Source organism: Serinus canaria, chromosome 1, assembly GCF_022539315.1.
Source record: "Serinus canaria isolate serCan28SL12 chromosome 1, serCan2020, whole genome shotgun sequence".
In the NCBI taxonomy this organism is placed as follows: Eukaryota; Metazoa; Chordata; class Aves; order Passeriformes; family Fringillidae; genus Serinus; species Serinus canaria.
The window spans coordinates 74624383-74643076 of NC_066313.1; the positions used below are offsets into that span (position 1 = coordinate 74624383).

The 18694-nt window shown below is 42.2% G+C and overlaps 1 protein-coding gene across 3 annotated transcripts in view; it reads left to right on the forward strand.

Annotated features, from left to right (window-relative positions):
- Positions 1–7897: 7897 nt before the first annotated feature.
- Positions 7898–18694, forward strand: part of MBNL2 (muscleblind like splicing regulator 2) — a 106100-nt gene continuing 95303 nt past the window's right edge. Inside the window, exon 1 of one of the 3 annotated variants that reach the window (XM_050970232.1) lies at positions 7898–8023. The gene's annotated coding sequence lies outside the window, so the exon portion shown is untranslated. Of the gene's footprint in view, positions 8024–8693; positions 8758–18694 lie in introns of those variants that run through there. The other 2 variants (XM_050969954.1, XM_050970017.1) reach the window with 2 other exon arrangements.

The following is an 18694-nucleotide window of genomic DNA, read 5'->3' on the forward strand; positions in this document are numbered from 1 at the left end:
GAAAGGGTTGGTAAGCATTGGAACAGGCTGCCCATGGGAATGGTTGAGTCACCATTCCTGCTGGTATTTAAAAGACTGTAGATATGACACTGAGGTACATGGTTTATTGGTAGACTTGAAAGTGTTGGACTAACAGGTGGACTTAAGGATCTTAAAGGTCTCTTTGAAGCCTAAATGATTCTATGATTATGTTGGTTTTGTACCTTCTTGCTTCCAGAAACTCTCACCTGTTTTTTCATATCACAACTGAGGCTGGGGTAGATAGAAGGGCACCTGCGCTTGTCAATGCATTGCATGTAGAAGGAAATTAATTATTTAAACTTTATTCATTTGCAGAAGTACTGTATAGGTAAAAAAATCTGACATAACTCCTGTGAAGTTGTGCCAGTAGCTCTAGGGATCTGTTACGTATTCAGTGAGCATATCCCTATAAGAGTAATTTGCAAATTTTAAAAAATTGCTATATTTTGTAAGGCACTGGATATCTGGATTCATTCTCTAGTTCAAATGATAAACTATAAAAATATTTGCCTATTTTTCCTGGATAATTTTAAAATCAAAGTTCTTAAACAGCTATCATTCTTAGACCTTTAATAGGAGAAATGCTGAGAAATGTAAACTAAATTGAAGAATAAATCTCTATTCCAGAAAAAAAACCCCAAAACTAAAAATAAACCCATAAAACAAATGTGTGTTCTTAAATTCATCTCTATTCAGCAAACCATTTAAACATACCAAGGCTCCACTGGAACTTCAAGACATACTTAAGTGGTCTGAGAAACAGCGATAAACTTAAACAAATCCTTAAAGTTAAGTGCTTTGTTGAAACAGAATTCAGTGTTGCAATTCCCAGCCTGTAAATTATTAAATAGATGTAGGTGAAACTGTAAAGTATGAACTTTAGCAACCTTTCTAATGGGTCTAAGAAAACTTCTCTGGCAAGGACTAACAATATTTAAAAATATGTGAGCTGTCATTTTTAAAGAGTTGAATGGTTTGGTTACATTTAGGTACAAAAATGGTATTTTAAAAAGGCATGTGGTGAATCAGATACACACTGAAATGTTGTATAAAAATAAAAGAATATTATTTTAAAAATACAACTTCTTCAGCAGAGAACTTGCAGCACTAACTTCTGCTGTTTTTATAGAATGTTGTGGCCATAGGACTTTGTCTGATTTCTTGATGCTCTGAATTTAGGTGAATGTGGCCTGGATGTAAGCCCTATTTTAATGCACACCTGGTTGGATTATTGCTGTTGTCGCTACTGGCCTTAAAAAGCTTTAGGGTAAATGAGTTATCTATATATGAGTTGTCAAAATATTTGGATCTTAGCAAATGACAATATGTGTCATGCTAAAGCTTATGATCCACATATAAAGCATCTAGATGGAAAATAAATACAATTGGTTAATTCTAACCAGGGAATGTTTGCTGGATAGTTTACATGGAAAAAACAAAAAAAAACCAAAGCAAAACAAAACAACAACAACAACAAAAAAAAAAAAAAAAAAAAAAAAAAAAAAAAAACCACAACCAAAAAAAAAACCCAAAAATGATGACATTCAAGGAGAAGGATTATTTTCTTTTTAAATCTTCTTAATGTAGTATCCTTCCTCCCAAAGGGAATGAGTCATTATAAGACCTTCTCTTGACAAAGTATAGTTAATTGTCACTCTAAAAATTACCCTGTTGTTTATGTATTTCTCATTAGAATCTGATTACACTCCATTTGCCTAAACAGGCAATGGTAGCAACCAATATTCATCTGTGAAACTCTAAAGGAGCTAATTATCCAAAGCTTAGACTAATTGTCAGCATAAAGGACAGAGAACAGGGCTTTGAAGTAGAAAGCTTTAAGAGAAACTGCCAGTCGTTCAAAGATAGCCACTTGGATATGCAGATCGACAAGATTTCATTAGCATGTAAAGCTTTTACTGGGCAGAAAGCCACCCCGGTTAAAAAATTAAATGAGGAAATGAGAAAATAGAAAATCAATTTGTAAAGACTCAGGTGGGGAAACAAAGTAATTAATGACAGGGATTTAAAGTAGCAAGAAAAGAGAAAGTTACTTGCTGGAGTAGTAGCAGGCAAATGGATTAAATGCAGTAAAAGGACCCTTTACATCAATATTAGGAGGAAAAGCAAGGAAGGATCTTACCTCAAGTACACGTGAAATACGATAGGTAAACAGTACAACAGATTTCTGGCATTTGGAACAAAGAGATTATGTATCCATGTGAGAGAGAGGGAGAAAAAATCACCAACAAGAAAGTTAGCAGGCCAAGTTCTGCTGAAATCACACTTCAAGAACCTGTCTTCAGCTGCTAATAAAGCATTTTCCTAGGTCAGCAGTGATTCCAGAAAAATATTGTCAAAGTTGCATCAGTTTTGAAAAGTTTGAAAGGACTTGTTGAATAACTAACAGTGTTGTTCTTAACCACAGCAAAGAGATTGCTAATTTTGGATGTTATTAGCAAAAAAAAATAGAGGTCAAAATACAATTAAGATCTGTCAACACAGCACCCAAGAAAGTAGTAACTATTGCTCTTCTGCTGGGGAGTTTGTGTCTGTGTTTCCTCCTTTGTTTTGAAAACTGTGTCATTCCAAGTGCTACAGTCAACTGTGCTCACATGACAGCCATTGGTCCCTTCAAAGCTTCCCAGTCAATGCAGCAATAACACTTTGATTTAAAAGAAGTTCCATTATATGAAATTAACATTACACTGATTAAAAACTGACTGGCTGTTTGATCTCCAGATGTTATTGGTAATGAAAAGACATAAACAAAAGAAGCTATTGTAATGATTTTTTTTCCCCCCAAAAAAAAATCTTTTTTTTTTTTTTTTGGTGCTTCATACTTTTATCAATGATCTAGACAACAAAAAATATTATGGCAAAGTTTGCAGATGGTAGTAAATACTACAGAGCACGTACTGCTTCTGCCAGTGAGTCTGAATCATCTCATTGAGAGCCCCAATCCGACAAAAAAAGTCAAATTGAAAAGGCCAAATACAATGAATTACACATGGGATCTGGCAGCATTAGCTGTATGTATAGAGAACTCAGGATGAGGAAACTCTGCAATGTTGTGTATAGAGAAGTAAACTGCCCAGGGCAAGAGTACAGGCTCAGCACTAGCAGTCTGCTTTTGTCTGCACTGTTTAATGACTACCTGCCACATGGTTTGGCTGTATGACACACCTTCAGACAGTACTGAGCATGCAAACTCTCACCAGCACCATGTTGTAAGCCCAGGGAATTACTGTGCACACTAGGGACGTAGAAGGAAGTTTAGCCATATGCATGCAACACAAAGTGTGACTTGATCACGGGGTCAAGTTAGAAGAGTCAAGGTCAGAGAAGAGTCATGTGTAGGTAGCATGGAGATATCCCTCTGCAGTCCTGCTGGAGGACATGAGCACTGTACTGCCCTGAGCATGCTCATTTCATTTACAGCTCTTCATTAAGACAATGAATGTAAAATCTCTCATGTCTGGGCTTCAGCTGGTTGGCTGCCACAGTATGGAAAGGCTTCTTTCTGCTGTACAATAGCCCAATTGTACTTTGTGGGTAGAGGGTTACTCTGACACTCTAGAAATGAGCTGGAATATTGGTGGGAAGCACTCATTTTCTGCAATTATATGGAGAATCTTTCTTCTCAGATACTTGGCTTCTACAGCTTTTTCACACAGTGAATAAAGTTGCAAATAATTCAATGATTCTCTAAATGGGAAATAATTTGCTTCCAAGACAGGGGTATTTTGTCTTCCTTTGAAGAACAGAGCAATGGTTTTCTCTTAGGATCATCTGGTAATATGGAACCACTACAGATAACAGAAGAAGCCAGCCCCTACCAGGCCTTTGGTCAACTTCAGCTTCTCCATTTCTTTGAGCATAGCGTGCAAAGCTCAGTCTGCTGTGTGGTAAGACAGCTTCTGCTGTGATTGTTGAAGATGAGAACAATGTCATTGGGCTGGCTCTCTGTGGCTGTGCCTTGAGAAAATTTAATAGCACATGGCACACGGTATATCTGTAATCTATTGATTCAATATGGCCTTGAGTCCTGAAATAATGAAAGACTGCAACACTTCCTAATAAATGTATCGTGAATGTATTTGAAGTGTTATTTCCCAAGAGCATCCTGAACAGATGGGGCAGATGCTGCAATTGTCGCAGGAACAAATTTAATGTTGCATACATGAAAAAAAGACATTGCAAAACTTGTGCAGAAGCAGCAGCTTGCAGACTTTGTTTCCTTGGATGCACAAATTTTGGGTGAATTGTTTATGGTAATCTTCTGCTCCAACATTTAATAATAAAATATTTGTACAATCAACTTGCATGAGTTCATGTTTTCTCCTTACTATTAAAAAAAAAATAGGGAAAAGAATGAGTTATGGCCGTAGCTATGAATTCTAATGGCCTCTGTATGTACATATATTGGTGCCCACACAGAGGAAAACTTGATACTCAGCTGAATTTTTCTATGCTTTAAAAAAATGACATGGGCTTGAGCTGGCTTGATGGCCTTTGAAACAGCAAATTAATCTTAACTTGTGGAGACAGGCATAATGTCAGTGACACCATGCCAACTTTCCCTGCCTGCAGTACATGAATATATAGATTTTAAAAAAGCGTAATTTGTAACGTTTCTTTTTACTGGTAGCCTTGAAAATAAAGGGGCAAGTAGAATTCATATCTGAATCTAGGAGTTTGCCATGGTCTGAAACTGATTGTTGGATTTTCTTGGTAGCCATTTTTATATAAAAGCAAATAAAAACCCAGATTATGCCATATGAACTCAAGTATTTCACTCCATACATCCTTCCCTTGTAGGAAATTCCCAAACCGATTTTAGGCTAGAGAGAAAAGCTCTGCACAGCACAGAGAATGCGTATGCCGGGTTCCTAGTGCCACATAGGTCGAACGAATTCCTGGAATCCCAGTGTTTGAAATTCACGTGTGGAGACACATGAGGGCACCACTGGGCGGGGGATGGCCGCATGGAAAATGGACGTGTGCTGGCCCCTTCTGTGGGCTAGCTCGTAGGACTCGGCTGGATTCCATGGCTGGTGGGCAGCTGCAGGGCAAGCCCCTGAGGTACCGCTGGTGCAGCAGGGAAGGCGAGAACGGAGCCTAGAAACAGGGATCGTCTGTTCTGCTCAAAGATTTGACAGATAAGCTGACAAGTTTCAGCAACATTCAGCATAATTTCTGAATATCATTTTATAATTTTAAAAAATATGAATAGTTCTATCCAAATATCTTGTTTAAATGGTAAAACCCCTTTAGTCCTTGTGGTGAATTTGTAGTAAAAATTAATAATACAAATAAGACCAAAAAAATCCCTGCAAATATTAAAGAGTTAATGGTATTTAACTTTATCTTGTCTTCTCATCAGTTTCTAGGCTGCACTTTTCCAAGTAGGATAATATTGACTAAGCCTCATTAAGCTGATTGAGAAATAATCTTTTAAAGAAAAATGCAAAATTAATGATCCATACTGCAAGATCAATAAGCCACTTCAGAATGTACATTGATAAACTATTGCTACTAAAAAATACTCTCAATTTTGTATGCAAAATGAACAAGATGGGGGCAAGTGCTGGCTAGGCACTTAGGAAGGCACAAAATTCATACAGGGAAGAGCTGGTAGAGAAAGGGTACCCTTGGCACTGATCCACTACTCAATGAGTCAGCATGAAATTACCATTGCAACAAAAACAAATCACACTGAGGGATTTATTGGCAAAATTTCTATATGTAACTCACCATTAATTATTCTACTTTCTTCATTACTTCTGACGCTTGGCTGGTCTACAGTGTCCTATTGTGGATGTTTCATTCAAACGACTGGAGGAGAGCAACGAGAACGATACAAGTTTGAGAAAATGTGGCAATTTGAATCAAAAAGTAAAGTCTGAAGGGAACATAAAACTCATTATAGCTTTAGCTGTATATGAAAAGATTGTCACAAACAGGATAACATCAGTCATTCCCCACAGCCAAGAGAGGAAGACAAAATTTAATCAGGTTAATTTCCAGAAAGAGGGGCTTGCTTAAAGAGTCAATGGGCACATCAAGTTGCCTGAAGAGAATAGGCACCTCATGGGTGGTTTTTAAAAGCAGGGTAAAAACCTGTGTTGGATTTGGCCTGAAATATATTTAATTCTGCTTCTGGGCATAGATGCTTAATAGAAGGCCTCAGGAGATCCTGCTTTTTATGGTATCAGCTGTGCACTAAACTCTCATTGATGGAACTTCCTGTTGAGGTTTTTTGCATATTTAATAACTTTAGTTTCGCTTTCTCTCATTTAATGAAGATAAAAACAATGTGCCAGGGGAAAAAAGTTACAGTCTCATTTATTTTCTTTCACAAAATTGCCATTCATCAAGATCAAAATCATACAAAAGGAGGGAAGGAATAGAGATGTTGCTGCTTCTGGTCACCTAGGGGCTACCATAATCAGCACCGAGTTATGCTGGAGCAGCAGCAGAGTTTTATTTCCCACCCTTTTCAAATCCACTGTCTCCTCCTACAAACTGGGGGACGGTGCTTACTGTACCTGGTGGCATCCTCAGCTAGGTTCTAGCTTGGCTTTTTGTTTACTCCATTTACTCTATTTCCCTTTCAAAGTAGAGCAATATTACTATAATTTTATTCATTTGGTATATTCAAACATATTTAACCATGGGGTCGCCTTGAACAGACTGGTTAGAACTGGTTTCCAATTAGCCTTAAAATAATAATTTGTCTCTCTGCTCATTACTTAAATTAAAAAAAAAATAATTTAAAAACTCCAGGAGTTTTTTTGCCTCTTTTTTCAGCCTCCTAACACCAAAAGGATGTGGCTAAGTTGAAAGGGTCACTTTTTTTCTCAAAATGTAACACGTTTTTCAGTAGCAGTTCAGTTACTGATCCTTGTGAAAGACCTCAGGGACAGTCTAAAGGAATCAAGCTGAAATTGAAGTGCAACTGATTTCTGATTTATTTCCTGCTCCACCACCCTTACATTGGGATGCTGCAGCGGCTAAGATCCATCGAGGATGGGGCAGCTGCGGCCTCACCCCTGGATGTTGCCTGGCTTTCTGGAGACCTAGTTCAGGGACCTGAGCTGCCTGGAAATGGATTGTGGGGTTTGCCAGATGAGGCTTCATCCCTGTCCGCACGCAGAGCAGGGGCTGCCCGGGACCGTGGGTCGCTGGGCACGCCCGGCCGGAGCGGGCAGCGCTCCGCTGAACCACCGCACCTTTAGCTTCACCTGGCACACGAGCACAAGCACAGTTTGATGGGCTGGAGGCAAACCGGGAATCACTGCAGTTGCCCCTCATTCTGGATGGGGAATAGTCCATGCTTTTTAGGGAAAGGCGCCAACCCTTGTTCCAGGGACAGAGGGGTACCGGGGGCCTGCGCTGGCTGCTGCGGGCGAGGGGAAGAGAGCCCATTTTGCCTGTGAATGACACTTCACAGAACAGAAACTGCTCACGAATTCGGGTCAAAATGCGGGAAAAATAAGCCCTGGGAGCCAAGCCACGCGTTTGATTCCTTCAGAAAATCGTCCACGGTAATGGGTGACACGCCATAGCTCCAGCAGTCAAAAGGAAGCCGAAGAACACGACGCAAACCCAGGATTTTGGCCGCTCTGCAGCACCGCCCGACCGCCGCTGCACCCGTTGTTTTGCAGAGGAAACGTTCCGGCTTGTCCCGGAGGCGGGCCGGGCTCCAGGCAAAGCCCTGCGGGCCGGCCCGCACCCCCGCCGCAGCCCGCGCCCCCGCGCTGCCGCTGCCCCTTCCCCGGCCCCGGCGGCGGCCGGACGGCGCGGGCTGCGGCGGGCGGGCCCGGCCCCGGGGCGGTGCGAGCGGCGCTCGGCCCCGGCAGGGAGGGGTCGGACCGCCCCTACGCGAGGAGCCGCCGCCGTCGCGGTCGCGGCGGGAGAGGTGACAAGCCGCCGCTGCGCGGAGCCGCCTCCGCCCGGCTGGGAGAAGCGGGTGTACCCCCGCTCCGCGCTCCGCTCCGAGGTAAGGCAGCCGCCCGCGCCGCCGCCAGTTCTCCCCGCGCCGCCGCCAGCCCACCCCCGCTCCGGGGCGGCTGCGGGGCCACGGCACAGGGACAGCCCGCGTCCTCTCGCCGCGGGGCCGGGCCGCGCGGGGACGCGGCGGGTGCGCGGCGGTGGCGGGACTTCGGCTTGCCCGCGCCCCGCGGGGGAGTCGTGGCAGCGGTGCCGCCGGCCCCGGGGGAGCCTGGCGGCCGCGGCGGCCCGCGGCGCCTCCCTGCGAGGGGAGCCGCCGCCGCTGCCCGTCCCGCCGCACCTGGACCCGCGGTCCCTCCCGCTGCCGCCGCCAAGGGCGCGGGAAGGCGGCCGAACCCCCGCGCCCGTTCGGGTGCCCGCTGGCCCCGCCGCTCGCCTCCCCTTCGCTTCCCTGGGGAAGCCGCCGCGGCGTGGGACGGGGCGAGAGGCGGCGGGCGCTGCTGCCGGGCCGTCGCGTCTGGTTCAGCGGTGATTTATGGTTTTGTTAACTCAGCATTTGGCACGGCGTGCGAGCGGGGAGAGCGGCGAGCGGGAGTCATAACTTTGTGTTACTTCTGGAAGGGAAAGGGAAAGGGCCCCGTGGGGCCGTGGCCGCCCCAGCGGCTTCCTCCAAATCCTCCCTCCCCGCTCCGTGCCCGCCCGCTTCATCCCTGCGCCGGGGGCTGGCTGCAGGCGGCGGGGAATAGCTGGGGGGGACACGACACGGGACCGCCACCCGTGAAGGTGAGTGTGACAGGGGGAAAAACTGCCAGAAATTAAATGTTTTTCTTACTCCTGGTTTTGTGTGGATACCCTATATATTTATTCCTGGTACGTGCATATATATTTGTCTGCATATGCACAGAATACGCACATGTATTTTTTGAACTGTGAGAACATTGCCTATAGGCTTCTGTTTCCAGATGTTTTGTTTTGTGTTTCTTTTGGGCATATTTACATTTCTGCTGGGAGGGAAACAGACAACAATAATGTGGCTGAATATGTATTTGAGCAGTAGCAAGGAATAACTTGTGTGCCTTTAATTCAGCTGCCGAGGATATCCATGTGGGATTAATATACTTAAGTGATCGTGTCACACTGACGTATCTTGTTCAGACTTGTAGATTTTTAAAGCAGTGTGGACTTGTAGGTAGTAGCGGAAGTGTAATTAATTTTAAACATGTGACTTGGCCTAGTGCTTATGATTTTAACGTGGTATTCGTACCTTGGTAAATATGCATAGATTTAGCCATCTGTCCTCTATTTTCCCTTCGTATGTGCACGTACCACACTGTGCAAATGAAAGAGGTACCTGCGGTAAGCTTTAGGGCCAAATACATATTTCAACTCTACTGGGAAATGCTCTAAAGTTACTCTCAAGGACTAGTGGAAAGCGTCTTTCATACAGTTTCTGAGGATATTTAAAGTTTAAAAAATAGTTGCTCCGGCATCAATTATGTCAATTTGTAGCTTGTATTTGGCACTGATACTATTTGCGTTCATGGAGTACAGTTGATACTGCTGCTGGAAGGGATGTAGTTTTTCCCACTGTGGACAAGGCCCTTTTGTGCAGTGTAGACCTCATGCTTTTAGAGGATGCATGAACCCCTGGGTAGAGCCAGCCCTGCAGTTTCTCTCTTCAGTGATAAGGCGGTGGTGGGGTGCCAGCTCCAGAGTGGCTTGTTGGAGATCATAGCAACAGGACTTCTGCCACAGGCTGGAGCTCCCAGTTGGGGCACGCCAATCTTAGGCACTTGCCATAGTTGCAGGCATATGCTATGGCTTATCTGCATGTCAGTGAAATTTTGAATAGCAGTGGGCCACCCTGGTGATTTGTACAGGGTAGGGGTCTGTCTATCTGTCCATGCAAGATAACCTGCGGGATGGTGCCTGTTTCCCTGCAGCTGAAGAGATGGGCTGTTCTGTTGTGGTATCTCTGCTGTCACCACAGAAGTGGGACCTACCTGCATTGTGCACGTAGGTGGGGGGATGATATAACACGGGTCACTTCAACATCCCTTCTCCTCTGAAACTTATCTCCTCTATTATTTATGGCCCTGGGTTTAGTCAACAGCAAGTCTGCCAAGATCTCTAATCTTTGGAATTGGTATGTTTGGGATTGTGATGCTGAAATCTTCATCTGAGCATCATTTTCTTAAATTTGGCTTTTACAGAATAACAGTTGTCATAAGAAGATTAAAAATAAAGTCTACTTGCTGCTAACACTTGGTGGGTGAAATTTTCATCTCTTATACTCCAGATGCTCTGCAGTTTCTCTGCTGGTTGCAGTCTCTAGAATTGTACTGTGCAGTACTAAATGTTTTTTCTTCTAACCTAGGGATTCTTAAACCTACCATAGCAAAAGTTGTACATGAATGCTGCCACCAATGGCATGTGACTGCGGTTTAGGGAACCTTCTTAGTCTTGCTGTTCCTTGGGTTAAAAGCTTGGTTACAAGGCACTGGAAAAAGTTCTGTTAACTTTTTGTCCTGATTTATGGCAGGAAGAAAGAAAAAGTGTATTAAATTGGTATTCCCACTGCTGCCTGATGGTGTTAGATTTTTTGCATCCTCTGGGTAGCTCTTGGAATCTCAGCAACACTACATGATTATTTTACTCCTTATGCTGCCAAGTAGAATTATATAGCCTAATTTATTTAGATTTGGCATGTTCTCACTGAAAGTCATTCCATGCTAGGTGAATGAACGGTTTTCTTGTTTATATTGCCTTCACTCTCCACTCCCCTTTTAATAGGCCCTCACAGGTCTTACTATAGCTCAACTTGAGCATTTCTGAATTTTGTTGAATCTGGCAATAAAAATAGAAATAAAGAACTATGAATCACATTAAACTTGTTATCAAAGAAGGTATTTTCATGCTGTCAGTTACCAGGGTAGAAATCTCACTTTTCATGGCTCCAGCCAGTCTTACAATCACATTTACTGCTCTTCTATAAATTTTTTTCTGACAGTTTATTGTTAGCTCTCTGTGGCTGAAGTACTCAGGACAGATGTGAACAGACTGCCTTCATCTTTGAAGAATTACAAAGTCACCTAATTGGCTTCCAGATCACACTGTATCTTTCTTCATAGCCTGCTATCATAATTCAGACTCTTCCATTCTACTTATTATTCCTTTCCAGATGTCTTTTAACAGTCGAATCTTTGCTGGATCACTTTTCCCCTGATGAATTATTATTTATTTTCTCAGAGGCACCTAAGAAATAAAATGACTGATGGATTATTCTTTTCCCCTCCCATTACCTTTCTTCAATATTCTCCCACGTTCATTTGCAAGTAGAGCTACTTAGAAAGTGTTCATTAAAATGTCATTGAAATGAAAGTCAAGGCAGAGTGTTAATCAAAAATGCTTTTCAGTTTCAAGTCACTCATTTCTCGTGAATAAACCTTCAAAAACAAAAACAATCTCTTTCTGTTCTACTGGTGATACTTTCTTTCCTTCTGCATTTTGCTGTCTTGATCATTGTGGTTGGATTATTTGTGGTATCTACGTTTGACGCAATCGATTGGTGTAGGGCTTTAGAGAAACACAGTATCAAAACACTCAACTAGCTTTGGATTAAAAATGTATGGCTCAATCAACTACAGGTATGAAGAAAGAGTAGACCTCCTCAAAAATCTTGAAGTGGTGAAGAACTCAGCAGTTTATCTTGCCTCGCAGCTGCATGCCTCCACGTTGAGCTCACGTTGGGTGACTGACGGCAGTGGTGACTGTCAGGGGCTGTTCCTCTGCAGAGCCCAGGGTAGCCCTGCTGCTGCCCAGGGCTGGGGCCTCAGGGAGCTGTGAGATACTGGGTTGATGTTAGAGCTCTGTGAGGATGCAGCCTGGAACATGGGAGGATGATGGTATCACGCTGTGTTCCTTGGGAAGGACATAACACATTCTGGAATAATCAGATTTCCTAGATTGGAAGGCTTCATGGGCTGCCCATGGGGACACAGATAACTCTTTGCCTAGATAGAGCTGAGACAGCAATGCTGTCATTGAGTAGTGTTCCAGTATGAAAGTATAATGTCAGTGTAAAGTCCAGAAATACTTCTGACCTATGACCAGCTGGGATCATGTATCTTAAAGCAACAACCTAGGGTCTGTCTGTGGCTGCAAACTCTTGACAGGGCTTTCCTCTGTTCTCCACTGAATTCCAGGTTTAGGTTTAACTTCAGCTATTCCTCCTTGCTTGGATGGTGCTGCAGTTGTTTGTGCTGCATGTTAAATTGGTCTGTTGTGTTTTCACATTGGCAGAATTTGAGACTGTTGCTGGCTAATTCACATGGTGGTTTGATACTGATGTTAAAAACTAGGGAATTGTATAGGGAATTGAGCTTTGTAGGTCTCTACAGGGGGGAGGAAGAGGTGGTGTGGAAGCACCTTTCTACTGCTGCCTTTTCTCCATTGCCCCTTGTTTATCTAGGAAGGACCCAAACTATATTTTTGTGGGCCCTTTTGAGGTATCCCCCCCAGTGAGAGACAAATATTTCATGCCTGATGGTATCAAAAAGGAGGTCTGTGAGGCTGAGTTTGTATCGTCCCATACCTCCTCTGGAAAGAGATAATTTGAAGTATGGGAAGATCCATGTCCTTTCTCTAGTTTGATGTCCCTGGTCTGTACCATTGGGCTTACTGAAGTGAGCCAATAGTTGGTTTTGCTGCTTGTCTTTTTCAGGAATGGGAAATTTGGCACTAACCAGTGGCTGCTCAGGACAGTATATCCACCATGAGTTTCCTCAGCAGTGGTAGGACTGTTTCATTTTCAAGGAGGAAGAAGACTTCCAAGTATTTTGTTAGTGATTTCAGACAGGAAGGAGGAGCATGGTTAAATTTGCAGGTCTCAGAATAAAAGAGGCACAGTTTTAATATTAGGTGATGTCTAAATGTGGTTGGCTTGAGCTGTGTAAGCTGGCTGTTGGTGGATATGGGCAAGGCAGGGTTTTGTTTCCTGAGAGGGCTTTCCAAGTGTGCACAAGGCTTTCACAAAGGGGAGTATTTCCTTGCTGTGCATTATGTCTGTATGGATGTCATAGGCCTTGAGCATGGAAAGCCTTAGCATAGGCTTTGATTATTCAGCATTTATTGGCCATTTCTTCATTTGAGAGTTTCTGTCCTATGCCTGTGGTGAGATACTGCTAGATAACATCAAGGTGACTGTTGGGTATGTTACTGGAGCAGTGTTTGTCAGGAGTTGACTGTGGTTTTGATTGTTGCTGATGTGTGGGTCCCTGAGCCCTCAGGCCCTTGCCCTACTGCGTTGATGAGATCTGCAAGATTTTGGAGTTTCTCAGTCCTGACTCTGCTTAGGCTTTCTCTGGTTCCTGGGAAGCTGGCCATGCTTTCACTTCCCTGAGTGAGGCAATGCCCTTTGCATAACTGCAGTAGTGTTGTGATATCCATAATGTTCATCTTCTCTGTCAAGTGTTAGGTCAAAAATTTGATCAGCTTTGCAGGTTGTTCCAGGTGTGATCTGTGAAGGTGCCAAGAGGACTGTGAGGAATTAGATTTTCTTAAAAAACACCAGGTGATAAGGTTTGTGGATTTTATCATGTTCAACCTTGTGTCAAAGTATCTGCTGAAATTCTCAAGCCTCATAATTCTGGGACATTCTGCTACCAATATCATTCTGCTGTTGCAAAATATTAATGCTAGCCTTCCTAAAGCTGTTTCTTTATTGTAATCTTTGAGTGAATAAATTTTAGCTTTGGCTTTTCAGGTTAATGAAATCTAATAAAGGTGCTTTAATATAAGCACCTTAGATTTCACGTTTGCAGAACAGGTGAACAAAGTGCTCTTGGTGTCTGCTTGTCTTCGAATCTGCATTGTGAGGAGTGAGGAAAAAAAGACATGGGATTTATATCTCATATAGAGAGAGCTTTGGGTGATGCAATGTATATCATGTATTTCACTCTCAGGATTGTGTGTTGCCTGTTGGCAGTTAAACATTACTCAATTCATTCACTTAATTTTATAATGCTTTGTGCTCTTTGCTTCCTGTTTATAGTGGAGTATATTTCTTCTGCTCCTTGCAGCTACCAGAAAGTATCTGATTTCTCTGGTTCTTTCCCTCTAATTCCTTGGAAAACCCAGTCCAGTTTATACCATGGCAGATGAAGTGTGCCGTGTCATTTGGATTGCATGTGATTTGTCTTGGAGGTACAAGCTGTTGAATCCTGGGGATGGTTAGACCTGGATATGCCTCCTATGGGATCTGTGGTGAGTGTGGACAGGAAGGATGAGGGCAGGGTAATGTTAAGATTAAGTCACATTCCATCAGAAGATGGTGTTGGTGGTTTCAGGCAGTCATTTTTTATTTTAAAATAACCTGTCCTTGCTCTTGTGAGTTAGAGGAAGGGAGAAGAAAAATCTGTCCACTTCCTGAGCTGTAAAGGGGCCACTTTATTAATGGTGTGGCAATAACTGGAGGCCAGAGCTGGGTGGATCTCAATACTCCTCCCTCACAAAGCAGCAGAAGAGTTTGGTCATCTGAATTGTGGTGATGGCCCTGGGGCTGACAGGAGGATTACTACAGCACTGTACTTGCTTTCTAGAAAGCTTACACCATTCTTCTTTACAAATTTCGAAGATGACTGAAGTGTTTTTCCTTCTGTGGTACGAGCAGTTCCTAATCTGCTGGAGCTGGTCCCCACTGCTGCTGAGTCCCTGGTGGAGTCTGCTGCTGGAAACATACTGGGGTGGGGGAAAATGTCATTAGTGCTGAACTGTGCAGAAGGCTTTTAGAATTGAGATAATGAATTTTCTAAACAGGAAGAATAATTGAAACTGCTGTAGTTCCACTTTGCTTACTCCAGCAAGATTTTGTCAGTGGGTTCTTAGTTATTTGTTGATTTCTGCATAATGGACTGAAAAGGGAGCAGAATGAATGGATATCCATAAAGGTTAGATTTCTTGATTTGACTTCCTTCCCCCACCCCAAATTTTTTTTTTAGCTGCCAGTACTCTTGAAGTTACATTGTCTCAAAAAGAAATCTTTAGAGATGGCCATAATTGGAAACATCTGGATAAAATTCGGGGGGTTCTAAAGAACCCATAAAGAACTCCTATAGAAAATAAGCACTGGTAACTTCATTTTTTATTGTTAGGTGGCTTGATTTTAGATACCTTTGTAAAATAGAAGTGCATTCAATAAGCAAAATACCTGAGAGTACTGAAATGGACATTTCTGTACAGGATGCAAGGCTTTTAACATATCCCTTCTGTCAGCAGTACAAAGAGGAATCAAAAGAAGCAAATGCAAAACATCTGAGTAGTAGTCCATTGTATATGCAGCCAGCAGTAAAGGGAAAAACAGAAGTCTTTCTAGTTCATGCAGTGTTAGTTGAGCACATGGTCACAGCTTTTGTCAAGGCAGTACTTCTAGCTCGGATGAAGTTCCATTGCCATGTCTAGCTCCAGTGAAAAGTTACTTTAATGTGTAAGGGTCTAGGTTGAGGGAGCTGGGCTTATTTGCTTGGATGAAAAAGGACAGTCCAGTAGCTATTACAGCTGTTGGAGGATGATTATAAAAACAGCAGGACCAAACTGTACTTAGTAGTGCCAGGTGACACCAAGGGAGAGTGACAACCGATTTTTTTTTTTTTTGGAGATTCAGGTTGGATGTTGGAAAAAATCTTGTTACTAGGAGAGTAGTGCAGCACACCAGCAGAGTGTCCAGAGGAGCAAGTATCTGTCCTCCCAGCTTCTCAGGACTCACCAAGGCAAAGCCATGCTGACCCAGTCTGCTCTTGATGATAGTTTTCTTTTGAGGCAGAAGCTGGACTAGCTAAGAAAGCCCCTTAGGTTTCTTACAATCAAAGTATCTAAGAAAATTCCCCCCACACCTTACTTCTCAAATGAAGAATCTTTTAGACAACTTTGGACTGAGCTGACCAGCTACTGTGGGATGCTTGGTGGTAAACTTACTTTCATGTAATTCATACAGCAATATTTCAGTGTACTATACTTAGATTAGTATTGTTCATCTAAGTATTTATAACCTGAGGACCAGCAGGATATTTTTGTCAACAGGTTTTTTTTGTTCTTACCTGTCCCTGAAGGAAGGGACAGAGCTCTTTGATGGTTAATACAATCCTGCCCTAACAGGCAAACCTCTCCTTGTGGGTCTGCTGAAGATAGCTTTGGGGGATGAGGTGGCATTGCAGTTGCCAAAAGGGCAAGTGGTCTACAGTGAAATTTAGTTTAAAATCTTAAGTTTGTAAGGCTATACATCCCACAGCAAGAGACCTGAGCAATCTTCATCTTGTACTTTTTCCCTGCATTCCCTTTTCCTTAGTAGTACTTCCTTTAAGTAAGCCAAAGGTAGTGGACAGGATATGTTCTATTCTTATTGTGGCTCTACTAATATGTGTTAGTGGTTTTATTTTATCCTTATTAGAACTGATATGAGGGGGAACAGCCAAATGAATGGTTTTGTCAATTTATAACACTTGTTTTTTTGAGAGACAGAGGAAGAGGAGAGTTGGAGAAAAATACAGAATGGGTGAAGTAGCTGTGTTAGAAAGCTGGATGCTATCCCTTTATAGACATTTCCCTACAAATAAACTCTCCGTTCCATCTATGGGTCTCTGGTGAATGGAGTCCTGTATGCATTTTGATTTTTGAGGCATTTTTTTCTGTAATTTGCTTCATTTTTCTGGTGGTGGGATTAAATATTGACACGTGCTACTTGAAACATGCTCTTTTCAGAGGTCATGCTGTTGGATGCCATTTTATCCCACACAGTACTTCTGCTAGAGGACCTTGTTTCTTGCCCTGCATTACTCATACTTGTTTGCTTATTTTTTTCTACGTGAAAACAATTCTTGTTTCTCTTTGTGTTTACAGCTACTTATTTCTTGGTTTCTGTTACATGACATTTGGGAAAACTGAAGGTTCATGTTCATGTATATAGTATTTTGTGGCAGAGTAATTAGGCAAAGATCCACATGTAATGTTTAAGAGCGTTATACAACAAAGTGTTCCTGACACTTCACAGAAATCAGAAAACAAGCTGAAACAAAGCAACCTCTTTTGAGGTGCAAATGGAAATTTGGTGCAAAACTCATGACTGAATGCATCTAAGTCTAATGTTTAAAGAAAAGCTTGCCTAAGTGAGCACAAACTCATAGACTTCACAAAAGAGAGCTGCCTGTTAACCAAAAGACTAGTTGCTTGCCAGCAGTTCACTTGGCATAGCTTTCTCCTACCTGTCATCCATACTTCACAGAAAGAAATAAAACCCTGCACTTACATACTCCAGGCCCTCTCTTCTTGCCAAAGTAATGCTTTTTTAATTATATAGAGTCCTCTGCTCTTACATGTGTGGGTTATTAATTGCTGTAAAAGGGTGAGGGATTGAAAGCTGCTCTTACTGATTTTAAAAAACAAAAATTATCCAATTGGCTTTTATTTTCTGTGAAGTTTCCTGGAGCCTATTTTCTCTGCTTACAGTGGAGATTGCTTGCTGATTTTGCTGCATGCCCCTGAGCATCTACCCTACAGACTCAGGCTGTTAAGAGGCAGCTTGTAGAGAAATGGGAGGCAGCATCACCTCCTAAATTAGGTTCTTTTACACCTGTATTGCAGTAGTGTGCAAAAACAATAGCATAATTTTAATGAATTAGAAAGAGCAAGTTGAATTATTTTTGTGCTAATTGAAGATGGGAAAATTCAAAATGTAGCTTAGTTTCAGTAGCATTTTTTCCCTTTGGGTTCATAATGGATTAATAAAGTAGAGCTTTTGATTTAAAGGACAATTAGAGAGTTCGCATTACATCACTCATATAAAGATGTATTATTTGGAGCCATTGCTTGAATTATATTCATGATTTCAAATATTTTTGAGGCTGATAACTGAATCTTCGTAGATTAAAAAAATACTGTTTGCATGTAGAAAACTTACTTGGAATACATCTCTCACATGAAGTACTAATTTTAGTCATTTACAAGCTTCTTGGAGGACAACTCTTGCTCTGTGTCTTCCCAATATGTCGGAAATTCCCAAGATAAAGGGCAGAAGTTTAGTATCTGCATCCTCCACTACATTCCTTGAAACACAAGAGCGTTTTCCTATGCCCACATGACTTTGTGGTTGAGGTTAGTAGGTTTTATGAAAAGGTGATTTATCAAATGGTTTCCTCCTGTTGTGGATTTGAATAAGAACTACTCCAGATCTGAGGCCAGAACAATGGGTATGGAGGAAATTAGTCATGGAGGAGTCTGAGGAGGAAGGAGCATGTTTTTATCAGCAATGGAAGAACTTCCCAGTGCATGGGGGTCTCACCAAAGGTGATTTATGCATCAGTGGGTAGGGTTGGATTACACCTTTGCATTATTTCCAGCTGAGTATTAAAAACCTTTATAAAGGTACAACGCTCCCTTTCTTCTTAATTTGACACATTTGGGAAGTATTCTTTCTAACCACATGGATTTGCAATACATTTTTATTTTAAGCATTTGGTGTTTATTTCAGCTGTAGTCAAAGACTCAGGAGGCTTCCATCGGGTAAGTCCCTGGCCATGGCATATATTGTACAAATTAGGGGGACATGAAGTCAGTTAGCAGAGAGAGATTTATTTTGAATTTAAGATATATATATTTCTGGCTTAAATAGTGCTTGTACTTTTACACTGTGATTCCTTGTGATTCATAGAACATATTCTGGACAGGGTTC